This window comes from Topomyia yanbarensis, chromosome 2 (genome assembly GCF_030247195.1).
Source record: "Topomyia yanbarensis strain Yona2022 chromosome 2, ASM3024719v1, whole genome shotgun sequence".
Classification (NCBI taxonomy): domain Eukaryota; kingdom Metazoa; phylum Arthropoda; class Insecta; order Diptera; family Culicidae; genus Topomyia; species Topomyia yanbarensis.
Genome location: NC_080671.1, coordinates 436,781,896 through 436,806,216, shown reverse-complemented (window position 1 = coordinate 436,806,216; position 24,321 = coordinate 436,781,896). Strand labels below are relative to the sequence as shown.

The window sequence follows — 24,321 nt, the reverse complement described above, 5'->3', positions numbered from 1 at the left end:
TGATTTGGTTTTCCTTGTCAAAAATCAGCTCCTTCGCTGGAACAGCACTGATGAACGCATCTATATCTTCCACTTAAGTATTTTGATCACTCAGTCACTAGAATTTTGCTAAAAAAAACGAACAAAACGTTATTTCCAAACGCACCAACTGAGATATCTAGCGTTTCAATCGCCTTTTTACACTATACTGACTACTCCGTTAGCCCATAAGCTATTTTTTTCCTTCCAATTTCCTGGATAAACACAATTTGTTTACCTACAAATTAAACTGTCGAAACAGCTCAATACCAATGCAGCTTGTTAAGACTGTAGATATGTGGATAACTAGATACTATCCCCGTATAAAGAAATTTCCATTCCGGAAACGTTTTGAACTATTTCCAAACTATTCATATCATTATAATTCAACTATTAAATTATCATACTAATTTTAGTTACCATTACCAATATCTTTCGTGTATCCTATTTTGAAGAATTGTATACTACATTGTACATTTGTGCCAGAGGCTAATATCGCTCTGGTGGTCTTTGTTATTTGTATGTCTGTTTACCCCGTTCCAAAAACGTGTAGATTAACATGATGAAATATAACGGCTATAGCGGTTCAATTGAATAAAGCGACACTCCATTTAAAGGACGAACACGAAATTATTGCGACACCAAAAATATCATGCCAATTTTCTTATGTTTAAAATCAAACCCAAATTTTAGGGTAGTTTTATACATATATATACTTCAAAAATCAAAAGAAAAGCGAAAATGCGTTCAATTTTACACTTAAGGCTCCATCGATTAAGCCTTAAGTGTAAAATTGAACGCATTTTCGCTTGATGCCCTCCATCAAAGTCTTTACAGTGTCATCCGGTACCAGTTTCTCAGTTTTTTTTTTCATTTTCTTACCATGTCCTTCTCGTCTTTGACTGTCTTCTTGCTCTTCCGAAATTCCCGCTTCATCATCGCCCAGTACTGCTCCACCGGGCGCAGCTCCGGACAGTTTGGCGGATTCATGTCCTTTGGAACAAAATAGACAGAATTGGCCTCATACCACTCCAGGACACTTTTAGAATAGTGGTATGATACCAAATCTGGCCAAAATAGCGGAGCTTCGTCGCGTTGCTGCAAGAACGGCAAAAGGCACTTCTCGAGGCACTCAGATTTGTAGATCTCGCCATTTACTGTGCCCTTTGTTGCGAAAGGCTTACTCCTCAGTCCGCAAGAGCAGATGGCCTGCCAAATGAGATATTTGGAGGCGAACTTCGACATTTTCTTCTTCTTAAATTTGTCGTTCACATGGAACTTGCTCTTGCTGGTGAAAAACTCCAACCCCGGAATTTGCTTTAAATCGGATTTTATATACGTTTCGTCGTCCATCACACAGCAGCCATATTTTGTCAGCATCTTCTCGTAGAGCTTCCGTGCCCGAGTTTTAGCCGTCGATTGTTGCCACTCATCGCGGTTTGGGAAGTTCTGTACCTTGTATGTATGTAGTCCAGCTCTCTTCTTTGCATTCTGGGCGTAGCTCTGCGCCATGCGGATCTTTTTAGCCAAATCACGGCTTGAGACGTTGGGGTTTGCTTTAATCATCCGCTTCACCTTTCCCTCCGTCTTTTTGTTCTCCGGTCCCGGTTTTCTTCCAGCTCCTTTGCCGTGGTCCAACGTCAACCGCTCCTGGAACCGCTTCAACACTCTGGAGACGGTTGAATGGTGAATGTTCAACATTTTTCCCAACTACCGGTGCGACAGGTCAGGAAATTCCAGGTGTTTGGAAAGAATTTGTTCTCTCGACTCGCGTTGGTTCACCTCCATTTTCGTTGAATCGAAAAACACGACTTCGAGTTTGACAGCATGTAAACAATACACGTCAACGAGAAAGTGTGCAAGACTTGGTTGATTTTTACCCGATGGTAAAAAAGTTATGTCCTGTTGAATGTGTCGCAATAATTTCGTGTTCGCCCTTTAGTGTCAACCAAGCTTCCTTCAGGAGATGGCATGTAACAAAATACAACGTCATTTATCGATAGAATTGAAAATGTGAAAGGGAACAGATTATTTTTCTCCACCATAATATTTTATGTATCGCTAGATCTAATATATGCATGTCACCATAAACTGTATTGTTCTTAAATGGTATATTTTAAAATGTATATGGAAAAGATCATATTATGGTATGGTGACCGATCTTAACAACCCGTTGTTTGTATGGTTGAGTATGGAAAAATGATAATGCTTGTGTTCGATATTATACCAAGTAATGGTTATTCTATCGTTGAACGACCAATATTGGAAATAGTTTTTAAACGATTGATAAAATGGTTTGCATATGGTACACATTTATGCGAGATACATCATGGCAAGTAAAATTTCGAGCAAATCAGCCGGAATTCTATCTTGTTTCCACCAAACCTCCTCTAATGAAATCGGTTGGTTCGTTTTAACAGGAATTCTGGTAAAAATCAATCACAACTCCGCTTCTAATTTCAGATGATTTTGACAGAAGGTACACATCTTGCTATAAATCTTTATCATAAAATATTTAGCGTTTGCTTGTTTAACGAAAAGTTTAGCTAAGATAAACTTGCTTTGCAAATTTATATCTTTGTCGTCTCGGAAAATTAGCTGTGTTTTAACAAGGAGATCAAATATAATTCCATAAAATCGGCAAAAAATACAACCACCAATGTAAACTGAAATTTAAAAAAAATATTAAGTATTAAGAATATATTTTATCAAAGATGAAAAGTACAAATTATTTCACTTAAATATAAAGTCCATGTACAACAGATTAGATAAAAATCTCTATTTTATTACTTGCACTACCAAAGAGATCTTCACAAAGTGTATGGAATGCTAGAGTATGAGTAAGCAAAACATAGAAAATACTTCCCCTTCCGAGACCCAAAAAATCTCAGTCGAGTCCGGAAATACAAACAACTTTTTCTTGAGCCAAACTCCCTGAAAGGTACACCCACCGAGGCAACAAAAATCAAAAACTGTAACTCCAGACCCAAATCCTACCCTGACACCAAAACCGTCCAAAAAATCGCTTCGAGACGACACTAGATCCCGACACCCCAAGACATCCGGTATCAAAAATATGAATTCGATGCTCGAAGCCGTAAATAACCATCCCGACGAATCGAAGTGTACAGATCGGTTGATACAGGCCGCGTAAATGAAAACCGCGTAAATTTCAAAAACCGCGTGAATTTAAAAATTCGCGTGAATGAGGACCGCATAAATTTAAGAATCCGCGTTGATGGAAACCTCGTTAATGGATACCGCGTAAATTCGCAAATCCGCGTAAATGACAACCGCGTAAAGTTCAAAAACCGCGTAAATGAAAACCGCATAAAATCAAAAATCCGCATAAATGAAATACGCGGTTTTCATCGAAATACGCGTAAAAACACCACGCAAAAAACCTCAGTGTATGTTAATTAAAAGTATTTGATTCTATAATTACTAAGTAATAAAAATACTGTAGCTGAGGAACTTGCATTGGAAAAAAATAACTTCAGATATTCTCTTTTTACACATTGCATCAGATATTTGGGCATACTAGTAATTAAATCGGCGCGTTTTGTTGGTCACGTGTCGAGAATTTTTCAGAAGAAGAATCCAATCAGATTCGCACTGCCTGGAAGTTTAGTTGAAATCCATTTAATGATATCCAATAAGAACAAATCTAGAGCTTTTATTCAAAACGTCATATCTACGTATTGTTCGATTTTTACGGAGTCGCTATAGCACTTTTCACTGATTTTACAGTAAAGATCGAAAGACGATGGCTTCACCTAGCATAGTATGTGAAGAGCTCAGGGATAAATGTTAAAACAGAACAGAGAGTAAACAATGATAGTTTCTCATTGTAGGTGTCCTCAAGAAACCTCAAGATATTTTCTCGATTTCTTGCGTATTGAATTATACAATCTTAACGAAAATTTGAATAAAAGCACAATTACCCAATAAGAAAATGGACAACACGTTTTTATATTCCAATTGTAACCTTCATATCGAAAGGCTCTAAGCGATATTTAGTATTACCGATATATCTCGATTCAGTATAGATTATTGTTACATCGAAAATAGTATAGACTTTAGAGATTATGTTCAGAATAATTTCCAAATACTCCAAATGTTAAAACCAGACAGTTTTCCCGACCGTATAGATCCTTTGGGAGCATCAGTCAAAATTTAATTTTCTACAGTTGGCTGAATTTGCTCACCTCATGACGCACGCATGGTAGATGAGGTAGGCAAAGTCCATCTGGGGATAACACAGCATTGTACCTGAGCTACAGAAAAAAGGTGGAGAGCGGTTTTATTTAAACTATGGTACACTACTTTCAAAACATTTGTGATTGCGCTGGTTCAGCGGTGTTCCGGTGTCTGCAAAAGAAAGTCTACTGCATATAGATAGTGTTAACGTTTGAACGTGCTCTTGTTTATTTCAATTGTTTAAAGTTATAATAAAATGTGACCCGTCTCAGTTGTGATTGAATTATTGTGACGCCATACAGCATCAAAAAAGTGCCGCTGGGTGAGTTTAACTAAAATTAAAATAACACTTGTGCCGATATTGAAGCGTAATGATCGTTTACTGTATTCTATAAGGCATTGCAAATTCAAGCAATTTTCTAAACATAATTTGTTTCATAAAAAAAATGAAATTGCGAGATCGTCAAAATTTCAAGAAATTTATTGAAGTCCTTCTAAGCCGATTTTAGATCTTAGATGAGATTTGTAGTTCTTAGGTTCGAAGTTGTCTTAAGTTACAATTTTTTTAAAACAAATGATTCCGAATATGGTTAAACATTTTGGTTTTATCATAAATTTCGATGTATAAAAAAACCTTCTTAAAGAGTGTTTGATAATCAGTTATTACTACCGAAATTGTATGAATGATTCTATGTGCAAATAATAAAATAAAATTTGCTGAATTCATTTTTCGCTCAAAGTCGCTCTAGTACCATGTCTAAAAGCAAAAATGAAATACGTCATTGACTCTAGGTTCGCTCAAAACTGTAAATGTAGCCGAAATATATTAATCGCACGGTAACCTGTTGGTTTTACCGTTAAGCAGATCACGGATAATTACAGTTTAAACATAACGATACGAGAATTAACATGTTTTTTGATTACACAAAAATTGTTTACTCTAAGTACATCAACGGTATTTTTGATCGTATGTAAAGATGATTGCTGCTAATTATCAATTTGTTTAGGATTTGCCATAACTCTTTGTTGTAATTTTAATGTTGATCTATCTTCCTTTGAATATATTCACATTTTGTCGTTTTCAACACCTGTGAATAAATATTTCGCGTGTGTGTGTATATAGTATACTGTATACTTTACAAAGACGTTCACTATCTCTTCTGCAAAATTTCTTGTGCTTTTTATCCCATTAACGTTTTAGGCGCAAAAGAACTAAAGAGTATAAGCGGTTCGAGTTCTTTGAACTAACATACTTTTGAGAAACCAAACTACAAACTACACTCAGCACGTTAGTTAGAACAGCTGCCTTGCTATCTAAATTTCCGTAAAAACCAAGCTTCTCGGACTGAATATGAGATATGGCTTGTTTCGAATATCTTTTCCGGAACTTAATTTTAACTTTATCCTCTTCTCGGTCACACGACCTATCAATATTCTACTGTATCTGGAAATTTTTGTGAACTTCCTAACCCTTTTGAACTTGAAAAACTCAGCCAACTGGACAATTGATTCGAATTTTTATCGCTAAACCAATAAATTTTGAAAGCGCCCGCAAACATTAGGTTTGCTTAAATCCCATCAGTTTTCTAAAATTGCTAAAACCCGTCGATCGCGTGAACTACGGGAAAGATATACTACAGCAAAATTTTCATGTACATGCCTATTTCAACTGACATACCCAAGAATCAATTATTATCGACCTTATAGTACACTTTTGGTGTAGAGCGCGACTAGTCTAATCAGCAATTCTGCCCTACCTAAAATGCGTGCCCCCTCAACCCAAGTTTAAAAAAAACTAGGACAACCTTTGTCAATGTGAATAAATTCATTTGGTATCGTTGTTATTATTATTGCACGTTATGTATTCTTACATTTCTATTTCCATAATTTACCCTGACGCTGGAATTTACCACCTTTTTATTAGTATTCCTTTGTGTATTTCTTTATGCCTTGATCCTAAGCTTTTAGTCATTTAGTTTCACTTCTCTGTTTTTCATGAATTCTGTTATTGTAGATCATACAGCTTCCTTTTGTTAGATTTCCTTATTTTGTTTTCATTTTCTGCTTACTTTTTGTCATTCTTTGTACTCTACCTTGAGTTTTTTCTTTGTTTTCAGTTTATTCGGTTTCCCCAGAATTTGTGTTCTACTATTCCCTCAGCTATATATTTCTTTGCTTTTGCTCATTGTTTCCGCCCCTCCAAGGATAAAAAAATGCTAAAATGATATAAGAATAAAGTGAATGTATAATTAGATATATATATATATATATATTGGCCACTCAGCATGCTTCAACGGATATGAAACCGGGAACATGGTTAGTCAGCTTTTGTGATATGTTCGCTAACTTGGATATTATTTTTGGGGCTCTTAACTATGTTATATTTAGTGACTTCCAACAGTCATCGAGTAGATATCAGCAATCTTTTTAAAATTGTGCATGGTTCAATTTCATAGCCTTCTGTTGATCACTGCCAGTTATTTCCATCGGCTTAAGAAAATTTGCGCGTCAGGCATTTACTGACTCACAGCCGAAATGTGCCTCGACCTTTGGCGTAAATAGCAACTCCATTAGCAAGTGTGGAATGGGTTAAGCAAAAAGTAACATTATATATTTCCTGACTGTACATCATATTAACATGATTTAATCTGTTCCACAATATTCCGCCACGTCACTCGGTCAGCTGCTGCTTGTGTCCAATCTCTCAGGCGCCCGATACTCGCCAGGTTCTGCTCCACTTGGTCCAGCCACCGGGAACGCTGCGCTCCTCTCCGTCTTGTACCTGTCGGGTTGGAGATGAAAACCAACTTGGTGGGGTTGTTGTCCGACATCCTCACAAGCCCACCGTACTCTTCCAGCTTAAGCTATTTTCCGGATACTTGGCTCACCATAGAGTCGCGCAAGTTCGTGGTTCATCCTTCTCCTCCACACGCCATCCTCCTGCACACCACCGAAGATCGTTCCCAGCACCCTTCTTTCGAAGACTTCGAGTGCTTGCAGATCCTCCTCGAGCATTGTCCACGTTTCGTGCCCGTAGAGAACCACTGGTCTAATCAGTGTGTTGTACATGGCGCATTTCGTGCGGTGATGTAGCTTCCTGGATCTCAAAGTTTTGTGGAGCCCATAATAAGCACGACTTCAAGAGATAAAACGCCTTCTGATCTCCCGGCTGGTGTTATTGTTCGCAGTCACCAATGAGCCTAGATAGATGAACTCGTCAACCACCTCGAACTCGTTGCCGTCGATCGTAATACTACTGCCCAAGCGTTCCCTATCGCGATCGGTTCCGCCAGCCAGCATGTACTTCGTCTTAGACACATTTATATTCAGTCCTACTCGTGCTGCTTCGCGCTTCAGTCGGGTATACAGATCTGCTACCGTCTCCTTGTTTCTACCGATTATGTCCACGTCGTCAGCGAAGCACACGAACTGTCCGGACCTCGTGAAAATCGTGCCCCGCATGTTGAACCCCGCTCTTCGCATTACACCTTCCAGCGCTATATTTAACAGCAGGCAGGACAACCCATCGCCTTGTCTTAGTCCCCTGCGTGTTTCAAACGAACCCGACAGACCGCCCGAAATGTTGACACAACACCTTACACCATTCATCGTAGCCTTAATCAGTCTTGTCAGCTTCCCAGGGAAGCCGTTCTCGTCGATCATTTTTCATAGTCGATGAACAGGTGATGTGTCGGGACCTGGTATTCACGGCATTTTTGAAGGATTTGCCGTATAGAAAAGATTTGGTCGTTTGTTGATCTGCCGTTGATGAAACCGGCCTGATAACTCTCGACAAATCCAGCGGTGGTAGGCGCCGGAATTACCAGCGGTGGTAGGCGCCGGAACAGAATCTGGGATAGCACTTTGTAAGCGGCATTTGTCACTGTGATCACAGTTTTCACAGTCCAATTTGTCGCCTTTCTTGTATATCGGGGTGATGACCCCTTCCTTCCACTCCTCCGGTAGCTGTTCTGTCCTAGATTCTTTCGATTATTCGGTGTTTGCTTTTCGTCAGTTTCTCCGGACCCACCTTGAGTTTCGCTCCTAGACCATCCTTACCAGCTGCCTTGTTGTTCTTGAGTTGTTGAATAGCCTCGTTAACCTTATTCATAGTGAGCGCCTGTACATCCCCGTAGGCTGCGACACTGACATAATCGTCCTCCTCGAACGCCCGATTGTCCGCCTGCGCACCATTCAGATGTTCATTGTAGTACTGCCTCCACCTTTCGACCACCTCACGTTCGTCCGTCAAGATGCCACCTTCCTTGTATCTACATATTTCGGCCCGTGGCACAAAACCGTTGCAAGAGTCATTCAGCTTCTTGAAGAACACCCGCCTTTCTTGAGAGCAATATTGTAGCTCTATCTCTCAGACTTCCAGGCGGCGCTTTTTGTCCTGAAAAAGACGAGTCTGCTGTTTTCGCTTCTGTCGATATGACTCCACGTTCTGACAAGTGGCATGAAGCAACATCGCTGCGCGTGCTGCATTCTTCTCGTCCAGTATTTCTTGGCCCTCGCCATCGAACCAATCGTTCTGTCGACTCCTCTGTACGTATCCCAGGACGCTCTCTGCAGTGCTGCTTATGGCTGTTTTAGTCCTGGTCCAGCAGTCCTCAAGGGGAGCATCGATGAGCTTCTCCTCCGGTGGCAGCGCTGCTTTAAGATGCTGCTCGTACGTTGTGGCGACGTTGATTTCCCTCAGTCAGTCCAGGTTATACCGCGACGGGCGCCGGTATCACACACTGTTCACTACGGATAGTTTTGGACAAAAAGTAACATTATTACCCGGAATACAAATGCATCCGCTTGAACTACATTTGCTTCTGATAGAAAAACCAACAATGAATGTTTGTTTTCTACAAGATGTCGCATTGCGACAAAGTATGTAGATACCCCAACTATATTTGAATACACTATTTCAAACAGCCTCCTTTTTAAGTAGCTTTTTTGATTCTAACGGTCTCCGATTTACTGAATACTGCTTACTAAATGCCGGATGTTGTATGCCATTCATTTTACGTTCATTATTCCTTTTAGCACAATTAACACATTTTAAATCAGTATAAGAGTATTCAGATGTACTAAGTGCTCCATTATACCTGGAGCATGTTTCTTTATTTACGCATCTTTCACCAATTTGATGGCATCCCATAGCAGCACACTCCACAATATTTGAGCAATCTTTAAATCTTTCTAAAGTTACGAATTGTATGCATCTTTGGATCCAATTTATTCACTCACTCGATTGTAAAGACTCAACTTGCTTAATCAGAAAAGCCTCAAGTGTTCTTCATTATTATTCGTCATGCTTTTTCGTTTTCTTGTGGGATTACCATTAGATTCAAAATGAAGCTTCCTATCAGTACAATTCCTTGCTCATTCCAACGAATTCCCGCGAAATACTTTCATTATAATATATTCATTATAACGACTTTTCAAGTCTTGCAACTTTTTGGCATCATTTTTTCGGTTGCTTGACGTTCTATGAAATCAGCATCTGAGCTTTGACGTCCACATTTCTAGCATTGAAAAAAAGTTGTCCTGTTTCTTGTAAGAAATTCGGTTTGCACCCTCAATTTATTAATACCACGGAACTTGCGCACTTTAATGTATTGTGGTGCTGGTCCACGAATGCGAACGTTTGAGGTCAAGCTAACAACTATATCACCTGGTTTGGGGAAATGTTGGCGGCTACAATGCTTTGCGGAAAATCTCTTATGAGAAGATCGATCGTTGATACACTTCTATCTGTACGAGAGTTATTTTGTTTACACTTTGATCGCCATATATCCAAATCTTGCTACGCTAGAAATGTTGCCATCCAAAGAAGATTTTAGTATCTGGTTTTTACACCTTTAAGGATGTAGATTCCGACTTCTCGGCAGGTCCTCTACCGGATGGTAAAACGTGCCTGTTGCGGCAGAACGCTTTCTATAGCCGTCCCCTAAACTCAACACAGTCGACCACGCAACAATTTGTGAAATACTTTCATCTGTGATATATTGAACCCTACAATACGCATTGAATAAAGTTTTTTTTTTGTTAGTCCATCTCAGCCACCGCCGTCGGCGGATGGTATACAGCAGTTCATTGTTTTATTCCTGTTATCACCGTCCGTGCGTGTCGATTAGAAGTAGTAGTTTTATCGGGTCCTATCGCCAGACGCATCATAATGGTGCCGTGACCAGGATTTTTGAACGTTCCATCGGAAAGCTGCAACGGTTACAAGAAGATACAAGTGGATATCGAGACGCTTCGGCTATGCCGGTGTGAGCAAATTCGCAGCTGCTTAGCAAAAATCCCCCAGCGGAGCTATGCCAGTGTGGGCCAATTTGCAGCCGCTTAGCAGAATACACTTCGGCATCCGGCTCATAGGACGACTGCACACCTTGCATCGTTCTGGAGTGTATTCAAAACCCAGCAAGTGTTCCGGCGATATTCTTCGATCGTCTTCTGGATCAACGTTCAGGATCATTCGACATCTTCAAAGTAGCAATGGAGGAATCACCATCAACGGTATCCTTCATCATATCATCACGTATGACATCCAAACACAACGTAGCTGTATTAAAAACCTTCGGTTTTGGGGGGGGACTATGTTGCGGCAGAACGCTTTCTATAGCCGTCCCCTAAACTCAACACAGTCGACCACGCAACAATATGTGAAATACTTTCATCTGTGATATATTGAACCCTACAATACGCATTGAATAAAGTTTTTTTTTGTCAGTCCATCTCAGCCACCGCCGTCGGCGGATGGTATACAGCAGTTCATTGTTTTATTCCTGTTATCACCGTCCGTGCGTGTCGATTAGAAGTAGTAGTTTTATCGGGTCCTATCGCCAGACGCATCAGTGCCTTATAATGTTGTAGGCTAGAACGCGGATAGATCCAACGGGAGCTGATGCTTCGACCTTTGTTTCCGAGACAGCGAAGAGGTGATACTCGTTTTGTCTAACTGGATCCGATCAAGTCCTCTGATGTGGAGGTGACCGACACGATGATATATCGTATCTGTTTCGTGACATATTTGGGAAAATGTATAAACTTCAGTAATGCAACAAGTTGGAAGTTGCAGGATTTTTCCATGGATTCTGCATCGTAGAGATTGGCTAATTCGTCTGCATTAGAAGATGTCAGATGTGTTAGTCAACTCAAGCAAATGAGCGATGTCTGTCACAAGTGTGTACTGACTTTGAATCGTTAGGCGGATCGATACGGTGTGGTGTGGGCAATACACTGGTGGGATCCAGAGGTAGCCGATATATTTAGGAAAAGACGGAAAACGCTGCGATTACTGAAAATAACTAGCCTTGACCATGCTTGCTGGGACGAGCGCTCAGCCAATTCCCATTACTTCAGAAAACTCCGAAGAGAGGTAGTAAAGGATGCCATAGCAGAAAAGTGGTCTCGCTTCCTGGAAGGCATCAGCCCGGATTTCTCTACTGCGGCGTTGTGGCGTAGAGTCAATCGTAAATGCCGTCAAAACGGCTATGCACTATCTTTGAATGACACGGTAATATGCAACCCCAAAGCGATAGGAAACGAAATCGGACAAAAGTTCGAAGCTCCGTCCTCGCACGCAGCTCTTTCCACTAAATTTGTGCTACAAAAGCTGCCACTGGAACTCTCGCCCACGGTTTTCACCCCGGATCCAAACCAGGCTTATGACCAAACCATCTCTGCAAACAAATCCACACTCGACTGTATTGCTTACCCGATGAGAACTTTTAGAAGCGTTTTAATAAAATCTGGGAAGGTGGACCTTGCCTAGATAGTTGACGAACCGCATTGGTAATACCAATTCCCAAAAGAAACCAGGGCAACAAGTTTCCTAGTGATTTTAGGCGGGTTAGCTACTTTCCTGCGTAGCGAAGACGCTTGAAAGACTAGTCAACCGACGGCTTACTAACCTTTTGGAAGAACAAAACCTACTGGACCATCGATAATTGGCCTTCCGAGAAGGTATATACCTGGGAACCCATAGGGAGATCCCCAACGAGGCTTTCACGAAGGGATTGCAAGCGGACATAGAAATCATGGATGTGTCCAAGGCGCACAGTACCGTTTAGATAGAAAGAGTACTCAGCAACATCGGTGGGGAATTCGAGGAAACTTAGGAGCATTCATCCGGCTATACCTTAGTAATCGGCACTTCGGGGTGGGCATCTATCAGAGCTGTTTAGCGGAACTAACGGTGAGCCACAAGGTTCCGTGTTAGCGGCGACACTATTCTTGTTTGCGGTTTTCTACTCATTTATGTCCTTTTCTACGCGGATGATATCGTCCTCTCTGTCATCGGAAAAAGCTCTACGGTGACAAGGGTTTAGTTAAGTTTTAGTATAACTGCCCTGAAATGTTTAACAACGCACTGTTGCGACTCATGCAACATAGTAACCTTAGAGGGCACCCTGATTCCAATCAAAAAGTATCCAAGAATTCTGGGAATCACTCTATAGACAGAAAGATGTCCTTCCAACCACACTCCCGCCAACTCAACAAGAACTATGAAAGCAGGAAACGATTGCTCCGAACTATCAGTACACGCCACGCCAAGAGTACTTCTACGAGCTGGCACTGGCTTGTCAAAGCTTGGACGGTATCATCAACACACTTGGCCCACTGTACAACGGTACAGTGAGATTAGCCTCTGAATTGCTACCCAGCACCCCTGCTGAGTTAGCCTGTTTTGAAACCGGTGGGCGACTGCGGTGATTGCACTTAAAAAGGTTGATTCTCACGGTAAAGAGGGACAAGTCTGTCTTTACCAGGAGGCATGTTAGTGAACTTGAGTGATTCGTAGTTATGCTGCCTAAGCTCGATCCCCACCAGCAGAAGACAAAAGTTAAGCCTGTAGGATATTAAACATGTGTCCCATGATCCTCCCACTTCTAGTTTTCCGATCTGTATACTTCACATCCTTGCTCTCACTAGAGTACTATGGCTCTAAATTTTCATAACTTTCCTCACCCAGTAATCTCTAGCTAATTGAATATATTTATATATTTATTCTGTGCAGAGAATGGCTACAAAAGTTAAAACTGCTGAATAAGTAAATAAATAATTTTGAGCACCACATATCACCCACTGTGCCAAAATCGGCCGATGTGCAGTACATCGGTTCCCTTCCTTTCTCTTTCCGATTTCTTGTGTCACTTCTTTCCGTTGTTCGCTCACCCATCAACTATTCCATATCACTCCGTCATAGACTTGCTTGGACAGTTTTTTCTACAATTCAAGGAGGAATTCTTCAGCGTGCCGGACAATGAGGCATACAGTCAAACGAGTTATTTTTTCTTTCGAGTAAGGTTCTGTCCAATAAGCATGTAGTACTTGCGAATTGTTACTCTTTTCTGTTCCTTCAATTAATGAATTTTATTTTTCGCTCCGACTCGCACCATCACCATTTCGGTAGTCGTAGCCTAGCCTCTATCGTGTCTGTCGCATGTGATGTGTAATTCAAATTCTTGTTCTTTCATTTTTTTACTGTTGAATCAAATTGGTGGCGCTTACGATGGTCACATTTTGGTCGCTCAAAAAAATAAAAATCCATCCATCCACTGGCACACGGCGACACAAATACACTTAAATCACATGAAAAATTATTACTCCATTGACGGGGGTTTTCCCATTTTTGAGATACTATTTTTTTACATTTTCATGACATGACTATCAGAAGATTCTCCTAAACGAACACTTACGATGGTGCTTATAAGTTCAATCGTTTGTAATTTGACACATGATGAGTTTTCAATGTCGTGCACAGCTGCAGTGTTGCCGAGATTCGAATGAAAATATCACGTTTATTAGTCGGTCCATAGCATCAAAACAAATTCCCCGGAAACATGTAAAGTAACAGTCCAAGTCCAATGTTATGCTGCTATACACAAAAAAAGCAAAAAATCTGGCACTAGCTTAGTCCTGGCACTAAGTTAGTGTCCGATTCTGATGAGACGAAGTCGAAATGCATATTCCATAAAAAAAAATCACAAACTTTAATGGTTTTCATTGACATTTACAGTAAACAAAAGGGGTGGTTATGTACCTGTGGCTATTTTTCAAAAGTAACCCGTACACGTTCAATGTTTTTGTCAATACTAGAGAGTATCGACAAAAATATTGAACGTGTGATGGAAAGTATTTGTATTGACGATGTGCATTTCAAATGGGATTGACGTATTGAAGCAATATCGTCAATACAATATTGACAAAAATATTGAACGTGTAAAAGCCGCTAAAAAGAGTGACGTTTAATATTAATTTGCTGGACAATTTTTCAATGGGGCTAATAGATTTTGTACACAATCTTTCGTATTGCTGTTTTCTATTGATGTGCTTTAATTTCAATACAAAACACTTGTGCAATTGCTACTACGAAGAGTAACTATGTACATTAACGTGTTTTTTGATACAATTTTATTCTGTTCACGGAAATCCCTCTAACACTTTAAATGAATTAATATTAAACTAAATGTTATATGAATCCATATTAAAAGTCTAACATATTCAAACCACAAAAACTAGTGTATAAACAGCCATGATATTTGCTATTTATAAATTTTAAAGCTCAATCCGGCTTGATACGAAATTGAAAATAAACTACAAATGGCTCGAACCAAAAGCAAATGTTTCCATACAATTTAGTACAAACTAAATCACTGAAATAACAAACAATGAAGAAAATACAAAAAAGCTGCAGAAAAATTATAATAATCTTTAGTTTTTCCTTAAACTTGTTAAATGAAGGAAAGTTCGTGCAACTATTTAAAGAAAACACAAATCATTTCAAGCTTGTTTTTTCATAAGCTTCTCATATTAATGTATTATCCGATGTACAAATATTACCGTGAACTAATAAATTACGACGTCTTGAAATGTTGGTGTCAGCGTTATCGTTTTGATTATATTGATTTAATTTACATAAACAGGCGTTAACCTACTCAGCGTTAATATTATTATGAATTTTAAACTCTAAAAAATAAAAATTCGTCTAAGAAACATCCCGTTTAAAATTCTGGCAACCATGCCACGATGTGCGTTCGATTTGACGTTTCTTACTACTACATTCACCAACATTTTTGCATCCACACACACTGCATGCGAGAATGCACATGCATTTACAAACACACTCAACGATACACGCAACCGATGGGCAAAAGAGAAAGGCCCACAGGAGGAAAAGAGACACGTATTATAGGAATCCCCTCTCACAACACCCGCGTTCTTTTTACCCGTATATTCCGTAAATTCGGTGCTGCTTTGCTACTCTTCTACCGCTAGCTCCCGCTCCTTCTCACTCCAACCAGCTCAACTCCTCACTCTCTTCACTCGAACAAAAGATGGAAAAAAAATTTTCAAGCTCAACTTTTTTCCGAGCCACAATTCTCGCACAAATGACCGACACTTCTAATCCGTAATCCACCATTCGAATGGATCACTATAGTCATACACGACTACACGGGGGCCCAATTGGCTCAGCCAGTTTTTCACGTTTTTTTTCGTCAGTGGAATGTGCGAGGAATATATTCTTCCGCCACCGACCGAATGTGATTGCGAACGCGAAAAGAAAAATGGTGTGCGACGTCACACCGAGAGCACAATGTTCGTTCCTACGCTCCGGTAAAACCGGATTTGCACTCTCTTCCGGGAGGGTTAGTAGCTATAGCACACCCGACACTCGCGACGACGTCGACCCGGTGTGAAACGACGGAAGAAATCTGCGATCCACGAATTTTCTGACGGTAATTCGCAGCCCGTACCGAGGGAAAGAAAATCCGCGAGGACAATTTCTGCCACAGGAAAGGGCGAAAGAGAAAAAATCACTACTGCTGCACTCCACGAGCGATACACACAACGGTATGATTGAGCGATCGGTGATGGTTCAGCAGCAATACCCACATACGAAACGAAATCAGCGAACAAGAGAAGGCACGGGCTCCAGGCTGCAGTGGGAAAGAGATGGCGCGTAAAGCCATGATGAGATGGAGAATTTTATGCTATCTTTTGCAGACTGCTGGCTTGCGAATGGAGCGGTTTGGTTGCGTGCATTTTGACGCACAATTTTGAAGCGACGCTGCACATTGTTGTCAAGTTACACTCTTAACCCAAAGGCCTTAGTATAAAGGTACGCAAAGAGTGTGCTGAAAATGAAGCCGAAAAAAAGTCTACCTATCGAGCAAAATTAGAATCCAACTTTGCTGCAGAGGTATCAGAGATGGATTCCAATTGTGCTCGATAGGTAGGCTTTTTTGACTTCACTCTTTGCGCAACTGTTCTCTATAGACTGTGTCTTAACCGTGTACTTTTGAGTAAAAACTGGAAAATCGCCTGGAATTATGCAGGCGCCACGCAGATTAAGGTTAAATCGAACTGCTGGTAGTTTTACGAAGTCTCAGAAATTTTATTTTGAAAGTTTGGAGAGAAAACGGCAGAAAATTTTCCGTGACCATGTTTAAAATCCGGCACAAAATCCCGTAATCAAATTCCCGCGGAGTACAGTTGCCTTAAGGCTACTGTACACCTCGGGAATTTGATGACGGGATTTTGTTCCCCAGCCATTTCAAATGGGAGATGCATTTTCGATTTTCCGTGACGGAAAAAAGTCTACACGGAAAAATCAACATTCCTGAAGTGTGAACCCGATTCTGGAAAATTTCACGGGTTTTTTAACGTGAATTGTTTCCGTCGTAAAAATGATGTTTGCATAACGTTTAATTTTTTTTTAGCATTTTTTTGAATCAGCAGAAGTTTTATTTTGACAGTTTGGAGAGAGAATGGCGGAAAATTTTCCGTGATCAAAATCCGGCACAAAATCCCGGCCCAAATCCGGCGATCAAATTCCCGAGGTGTACAGTAACCTTTAAGGCTACTGTATACCTCGGGAATTCGGGGGGGTTTGTTCCCCATGTATTTCAAATGGAAGATGAATTTTCCATGGCACGGAAAAGTCTAAACGGAAAAATCAAGATTCCCGAAGTGTAAAACCAATCGCGCAAAACGTCAACGAATATGTTTTACAAATCTACACACACACAAAGAAAATAATTCAACATGAATTGTTACCGACGGGAATGAACTGCCAAAATAAAACTTCTGCTGCTTTTACAAAATACCAGCTGTTTCAAAATGACATCGATTTTCCAACATAACAAAAACAGCAATTTTCCAGACGGAAACAATTCATGTTGAATTTTTTGCGCGGAGATTTTCAAAATCCGCGGTTCAGTTTACACTTCGAGAACCTTGATTTCTTTTTGTGTAGACTTTATCCCGTGCAGGAAAAATATAAAACCATCTCCTATTTAAAATTCACTGCCAAAAAAATCCCGCGTTCAAATTCCCGAGATGTACCGTAGCCTTAAATTAGCCGATGACTGGACGCAAAGTCTATCTAAATAAAGGATCACGTTCCGTGAGCGAATGTTGCACGAAAGATTTATTTGCTTTTCTGTCAGTAGAAGATTAGAAAAAAGGGAGGTAAGATGTATCGAAAATATTTCGGTTCATGGAAAATAACAAGAACATCTATTCCGGTCACCGATGGAATTTTCCAATGCAACAAGGCAGCATATATCCTGTTTACCTGAATCATCTATGTCTGCAGCATGTAGCTTGTCAGTTGATGTCGACCTATAACTGTATTGTACTTGCATGTTAGGACTTTATACTTCTTCGCCGTAAGCTGTTGTGCTGGCAGGGTTAACTGTTAAAAATGCGACTAATCAATATAATTTTAGTGTAATGAGTGTCTTTACGAAGGAAATATTTTGATCAATTTATTGCGAATCTTTTCTAAAACCCATATTGTGCCATTTGAACCATGCGCCATCAGGCCGTGCGCCGAATTACGCGCCAATTAACTTTGCACCCGCGCAAGCGAAAAAATAGGCGTTTCCCATAGAAAATTTGACAGTTGATACATTTCTCAGTCGACCGACGAAATCGAGTGCCTCGAGGTAACCGATTAATTAACCGACTGCGTTGGGTTTCGTCAACATATTAATCGCCAGATTTAATCTTTGTAAATCTAGTTCCAGTTTTAGACTACCAATTAATTGACGGCAGGCGCTCATGTTAAAGTACCGTAAGAGTCGGTGCAACAATCGATCGATTAAACTTATTTAGTCGGTGGGAAACTGGACGCAAACTGATTTAGTCGATAGAGAAATATTTTTAAAAAATGGGTGCTTTTATAGATTTTACAGAGAGCATGAATAAGTATAGACTTATCCAGCTGCGTTGGTATTGTGTCGTTTTGACGTTTGAATTGGGACGAAAACAAATCGTTTGCACGGCGAATTGGGAGGAAAACAAACCGCTTCTGGGCTTAAGGGGTTGGTTGATTACAGTTGCAGTTGATTTTGGGTGATACAAGATGTTCTTCTATTCGTGAAGTGTAGTGTGTTTATACTTTTGTTTGTATACTGTTTGTCGGTGTAGAGGACGATACCCATCCAGAAAGGTGTTCCAGTGTGAACAGGATTGTAGAACTATCCTGCAATTGTCCCATACGCTGAAGAGTGACTGTGAAGCTCATTGAAACAGAAGGTCAACATTATATAAAGAGATTGCAATGCTTTGTTGTGATTTCATTCCGTAATATTACAGATTCAATTACAATATTCATGCCACAATATAAAGAAGTGTTTTTGGGGTGGGCGTAGCGTAGTTGGTAAATCGATTGCCTTGTACGCAGCGCACCTGGGGTCGATTCCCGACCCTGCACATAGGGTTATAAATTTTTCATAACAGATTTTTCTAACCCGAAGAGGCGAATGACCTTAAGGTTAAGATAACTATTATTGAAATAAAGAAGAAGTGTTTGACATTTGATGACATTTTTCTTCTGGCATTAAAATCAAAATTAAAAAGACAAAAATGCAGTTATCCCACGCTATACCATTTTTCGTTATACTCGTGATACCCTATGCGCGGACTACGCTTTATCAATACAGGTATTCTGGTTGCAGTTGAAAATCGAAATAGTGAACTTGCGCCTTTCGATTTTTCTCCTATTTTCAGCGTGCGTAACTGGTGTAGATGATGGGCAAGTCGATTCTCTAAAATTTACACAAGATGCACACTAGATGCCCACTCAGCAAATAGGGAAAAAACGAAAGGCGCAAGTTCAATATTTTGATTTTCAACTGCTACCAGAATATACAAATTGTACTCCACGGAACCTTCTTTCTAAAAGTATTCCATTCGTGGTCGAACAATCCAAGTGTTCCCAATCATCACAGAAATGATCGCAGACTTCCAGATTGCTTGAAATTGGACCGTCACTATCTAGTTTTCTTGTGCGAATATGCACGTTTTGCATACAGTAAGCGAGTGTGAGGTGACTTTGCATTAGCTGGTCTTTTCCAGCATTCGCGGTTAATGGGCAACGCACTGTGAAGTGTGCTACCAACTTTATTTGGTCAAACAAGAATGCGTGTAAATAAAAGAGATTATAACTACTAGAGGGAGCAAAGCGCTACTGTCTCCATGCGATCACGGACTGAAACATGGGGTCTCGCTCTAGCATATTGTATTCCATTACTTTGACAAGTGTATACCCGGAGCAATATGTGTCAAACTAATGGGCCTAGCATATGTAAGAGCGAGATGATAAATTTTCAGTATTAACAGCGACATGCGACCTCTAGTAGTTATAATCTCTTTTGTGTAAATTGATTAACCTGTTTATTTAAAAAATCAAATTCAATACTTTTTTTGAATAGGGCTTAACTAAATACAAATGTTCGTTTTTGACATTGCACAACACCGTACGCTGACACCGATCGAAGAAAATCATAAATGAACAGTTTCGGATGTGGCTATTGTCTCTTTAAAGATTCTTGGGTTTTTCTAGTCGTAGAGTGATTACATTATTGATCGGTACTCACAAATTCATACCGTGTTCGATTTTATTACGCCAGATTTCTCTTTTGCTTAAAAAAATGCATAGATAATATCACATCGTCTTCCTGGTGATTGTTTCCCATTTTTGGTTCCACCTATTACCATTGAAGTTTCGCCCTTATGTTTTGTTACTACAACTTTTTTTCCGCTATCGATCTAACTACACGGAAAAAATTGTTCCCAAAATCGTGAACAAAGTGCCATGAATTCCGAAACAATCCCGTTTTGATAGGAAAAGTGTAGGAAAGCCTGGAATAGGCCCATGTGAGCAAGCACAGTGACATAATAATAGTGATGCTGATTAAGTTAAGTGTACAGACACTTTATATAACAGACTTGCGGAGACAAACACAGTAAAAAAGCAACCATGAGTGTAAACTGGCATCACGGAAGCTCCCGTAAGCTTTGCATGGGCTTCCTCTTGTACTTCCCCTCTCGAAGCCCTCATGCTCGTTTGGCTGCACTTTTTGACAGTCCGTTTGGCTGCACTTTTTGACACTTCGCTAGTCTGTGTATAAAGTGTCTGTAGTTAAGGGGTAGAATACGAAAAATAGGTATATTTCGGAAATTTTTCTTGACTCAATGATCTCGACGCATCTGATCTTTTAAACTGGGATTAATAATACTAAATGTGATGTACAAAAGTAATGTTTTCAAGTAATTTCACAAGATGGCGACAGCGGGCCCATATTATTGGCTCGAATCAAAACTCGTCGAAATGTCAATTGACGATAGGTTCATCCGGAGTGTTCATTTATGTTTACATTTTACTGGCGTTGCCAATTTTATTATGTTTCCACCACCCAATGTGGCTACGCCACATCGCTTTAGCGTGTACTGTCCGACTTCGCTACCACTCAGTCGGACTTAAACTAGGAATAGCCCCTATGTTTGAGTAAGCCGGGCAAACGAGTGGATCACAGATTCTCTAGCTTCCAACGGCGGATCGGTGACTACCTAGCCCGGCGTACAGTGATACAACAGATTCTAACTAGAATCGGTTGTGTAACTGGAGCCGGAATACGAATTAGAACCAGCCAGCATTCCGGCTGAGCTTAACTGAGAAGTTTCCAAAAATTTAATCTGGGAAATAAAATTTTTCTGGCAACGCTCCAGCACCCCGTTGAATACTAACGATTTCACCACCTGGGCACTAGTTAGACGATATGAAATGAACTTTGTTTACTTTCGACGAGTCACATTTCCGGTCAGCTCAACGAGGTTTCCAGAAAAACGCGGTTTAAGTTTTCAGTATGCTGAACTTTGTTTACTTTCGACGAGTTACATTTCCGGTCAGCTCAACGAAAGTGGTTCTGAGAAAAACGCGGTTTAAGTTTTCAGTACGCTCAGGGTAAACATAAGAGGCGTCTGCGGTCGAAATGAAAATTTGAACATCTATATATTACTACGTTTTAAACCAATAAATTTTTCTCGAAATACTGGTATCTATTAAATAGTGAAGTGCAAGTTCATTTAACTATAAATAAACATAGTGGAATTTTCATGGTAGAAAGCCTGTGTAAAGTGTTACGTATATTCCGCTAAGACATCTGTTCGCATGTATATTGTTAATATATTGATCTTGGAACTGATCTCAAATCAGAATCAAACAGAATACATACGTTAAAACACTTACATAGAAACTGATCTCGAAATAAGGAACTAATCATAACCCTCAGTTTTCAAATTATGTTGAGGTTGTACCGAAATTTCTACTAGGGACAATCTCTCGAATGGGAAGTTATGTTTAAATAGCTTAATTATTTGTAGAAAGGATCTTCTCCGCGAAAAATGCCAAAATGTTACTTTCCGGCGGGGCAGTAGAAAATGGAAAATGGCACCGACACATGAACCACGAGCTGTACCAAGTATACAAACATGCTGACATTTATTTATTTATTTATTAACAGATTAAGGCCGAAGTGGCCTGTGCCGTATACAAAAGATTCCTCCATTCCACTCGGTCCATGGCCGCGCGTCGCCAGCCACGCAGTCTGCGAAGGGTCCGCAAATCGTTCTCCACCTGGTCGATCCATCGTGCTCGCTGCGCGCCACGTCTTCTTGTACCGGTCGGATTGCAATTGAGAACCGTTTTCACCTGGCTATTGTCCGACATTCTGGCTACGTGCCCGGCCCACCGTAGTCGTCCGATTTTCGCGGTATGACAGATGGGCGGCTCCCCCAACAGCTGATGCAACTCATGGTTCATTCGCCGTCTCCATGTGCCGTCTTCCATCTGCACTCCACCATAGATGGTACGCAGCACTTTCCGTTCGAAGACACCAAGTGCGCGTTGGTCCTCCACGAGCATGGTCCGGGTTTCGTGCCCGTAGAGAACTACCGGTCTAATCAGCGTCTTGTAGATGGTCAACTTCGTACGACGGCGAACTCTGTTCGACCGAAGTGTCTTGCGGAGGCCAAAGTAAACACGATTTCCTGCCACGATGCGTCTACGAATCTCTCTGCTGGTATCATTGTCGGCGGTCACCAGTGAGCCCAAGTACACGAACTCTTCAACCACCTCGATTTCGTCGCCACCGATGCAAACTCGAAGCGGGCGGTTCTCATTCTCTTCTCGTGAACCTCTTCCTATCATGTACTTTGTCTTCGACGTGTTGATGGCAAGTCCGACGCGCTTGGCTTCTCTTTTCAGTCTGATGTAGGCTTCCTCCATCTTCTCAAAGTTTCGTGCAATAATATCAACATCATCGGCGAAGCCAAGTAGCTGAACGGACTTTGTGAAAATCGTACCACTCGTGTCGATCCCTGCTCTTCTTATTACACCTTCCAGCGCGATGTTGAATAACAGACACGAGAGACCATCACCTTGCCGTAACCCTCTGCGTGATTCGAAGGGACTCGAGAGCGTCCCTGAGACACGTACTACGCACATCACCCGATCCATCGTCCCCTTCACTAATCGCGTCAGTTTGTCCGGGAATCCGTACTCGTGCATAATCTGCCATAGCTGATCTCGATCGATAGTGTCGTATGCGGCTTTGAAGTCGATGAACAAATGATGTGTGGGCACATTGTAATCGCGGCATTTCTGCAGTACTTGACGAAGAGCGAACACCTGATCCGTGGTGAAACCCGCCTGGTACTGCCCCACGAACTCTCTTGCAATTGGTGATAGTCGACGGCATAGTATTTGGGAGAGTACCTTGTAGGCGGCGTTCAGCAGGGTGATTGCTCGGTAATTACAGCAATCCAGCTTGTCGCCCTTTTTGTAGATAGGACACACGACACCTTCCATCCACTCCTCCGGTAAAATCTCCTCCACCCAAATCTTGGTGATCACCCAGTGCAGCGCTTTAGCCAGTGGCTCGCCACCGTGTTTTAGTAGCTCGCTTGGTATTTGGTCAACCCCAGCGGCTTTATTATTTTTGAGCCGGCTGATCTCCTCCTGGATTTCTTGGAGATCCGGAGCCGGTAACGTAATGTCTTCCGCGCGTGCTCCCAGGTGCGTTACCGTGCCATCCTCGTCGTCTGCTGCATCGCCGTTCACGTGTTCTTCGTAGTGCTGCCGCCACCTCTGGATCACCTCACACTGGTCCGTGAGAAGATTCCCGTTTGTATCTCTGCACATGTCGGCCTGTGGTACGTGGCCCCTGCGCGAGCGGTTCAACTTCTCGTAGAATTTTCGTGTGTCTTTAGCGCGGTACAGCTGCTCCATCGCTTCGCAATCTCAGTCTTCCTGCTGGCGCTTTGTGGTCCGGAAAACCGAGTTCTGCCTGTTCCGTGCCTGTTTATATCGCGCCTCGTTCGCCCTCGTGCGGTGTTGCAGCATTCTCGCCCATGCTGCATTCTTCTCTTCGACTAACTGCTCGCATTTGCCGTCGTACCAGTCGCTTCTTCGGTCCGGGCCCACCGTACCTAGTGCAGTGGCTGCGGTGCTACCTATGGCGGATCGGATATCTCTCCAGCCATCTTCAAGGGCAACTGCGCCTAGCTGCTCTTCCGTTGGTAGTGCCACTTCCAACTGCTGCTCGTATTCTTGAGCCACTCTGCCATCTTGTAGCCGCTCGATGTTTAGCCGCGGCGTTCGGCTTCGACGAGAGCTATGCACTGTCGAAAGTTTTGAGCGCAAGCATACTGCAACCAGGTGGTGGTCCGAATCTATATTCGCACTGCGATAAGTGCGGACGTTTGTGATGTCCGAGAAGAATCTACCGTCGATTAGAACGTGGTCGATTT

General features: G+C 41.3%; 2 protein-coding genes across 5 annotated transcripts in view; one reads left to right on the top strand and one right to left on the bottom strand.

Moving 5' to 3' along the window:
- The window catches only part of LOC131685553 (non-canonical poly(A) RNA polymerase protein Trf4-1), a 61,625-nt gene extending 45,535 nt beyond the window's left edge, over positions 1-16,090 (bottom strand). For 2 of the 4 annotated variants that reach the window (XR_009304832.1, XM_058969360.1), the window contains exon 1: positions 15,450-16,090. The gene's annotated coding sequence lies outside the window, so the exon portion shown is untranslated. Of the gene's footprint in view, positions 1-13,395; positions 13,741-15,449 lie in introns of those variants that run through there. The other 2 variants (XM_058969362.1, XM_058969361.1) reach the window with 2 other exon arrangements.
- Positions 1-24,321, top strand: part of LOC131685555 (glycerol kinase) — a 515,121-nt gene that overhangs the window by 448,382 nt on the left and 42,418 nt on the right. The window lies entirely within an intron of this gene.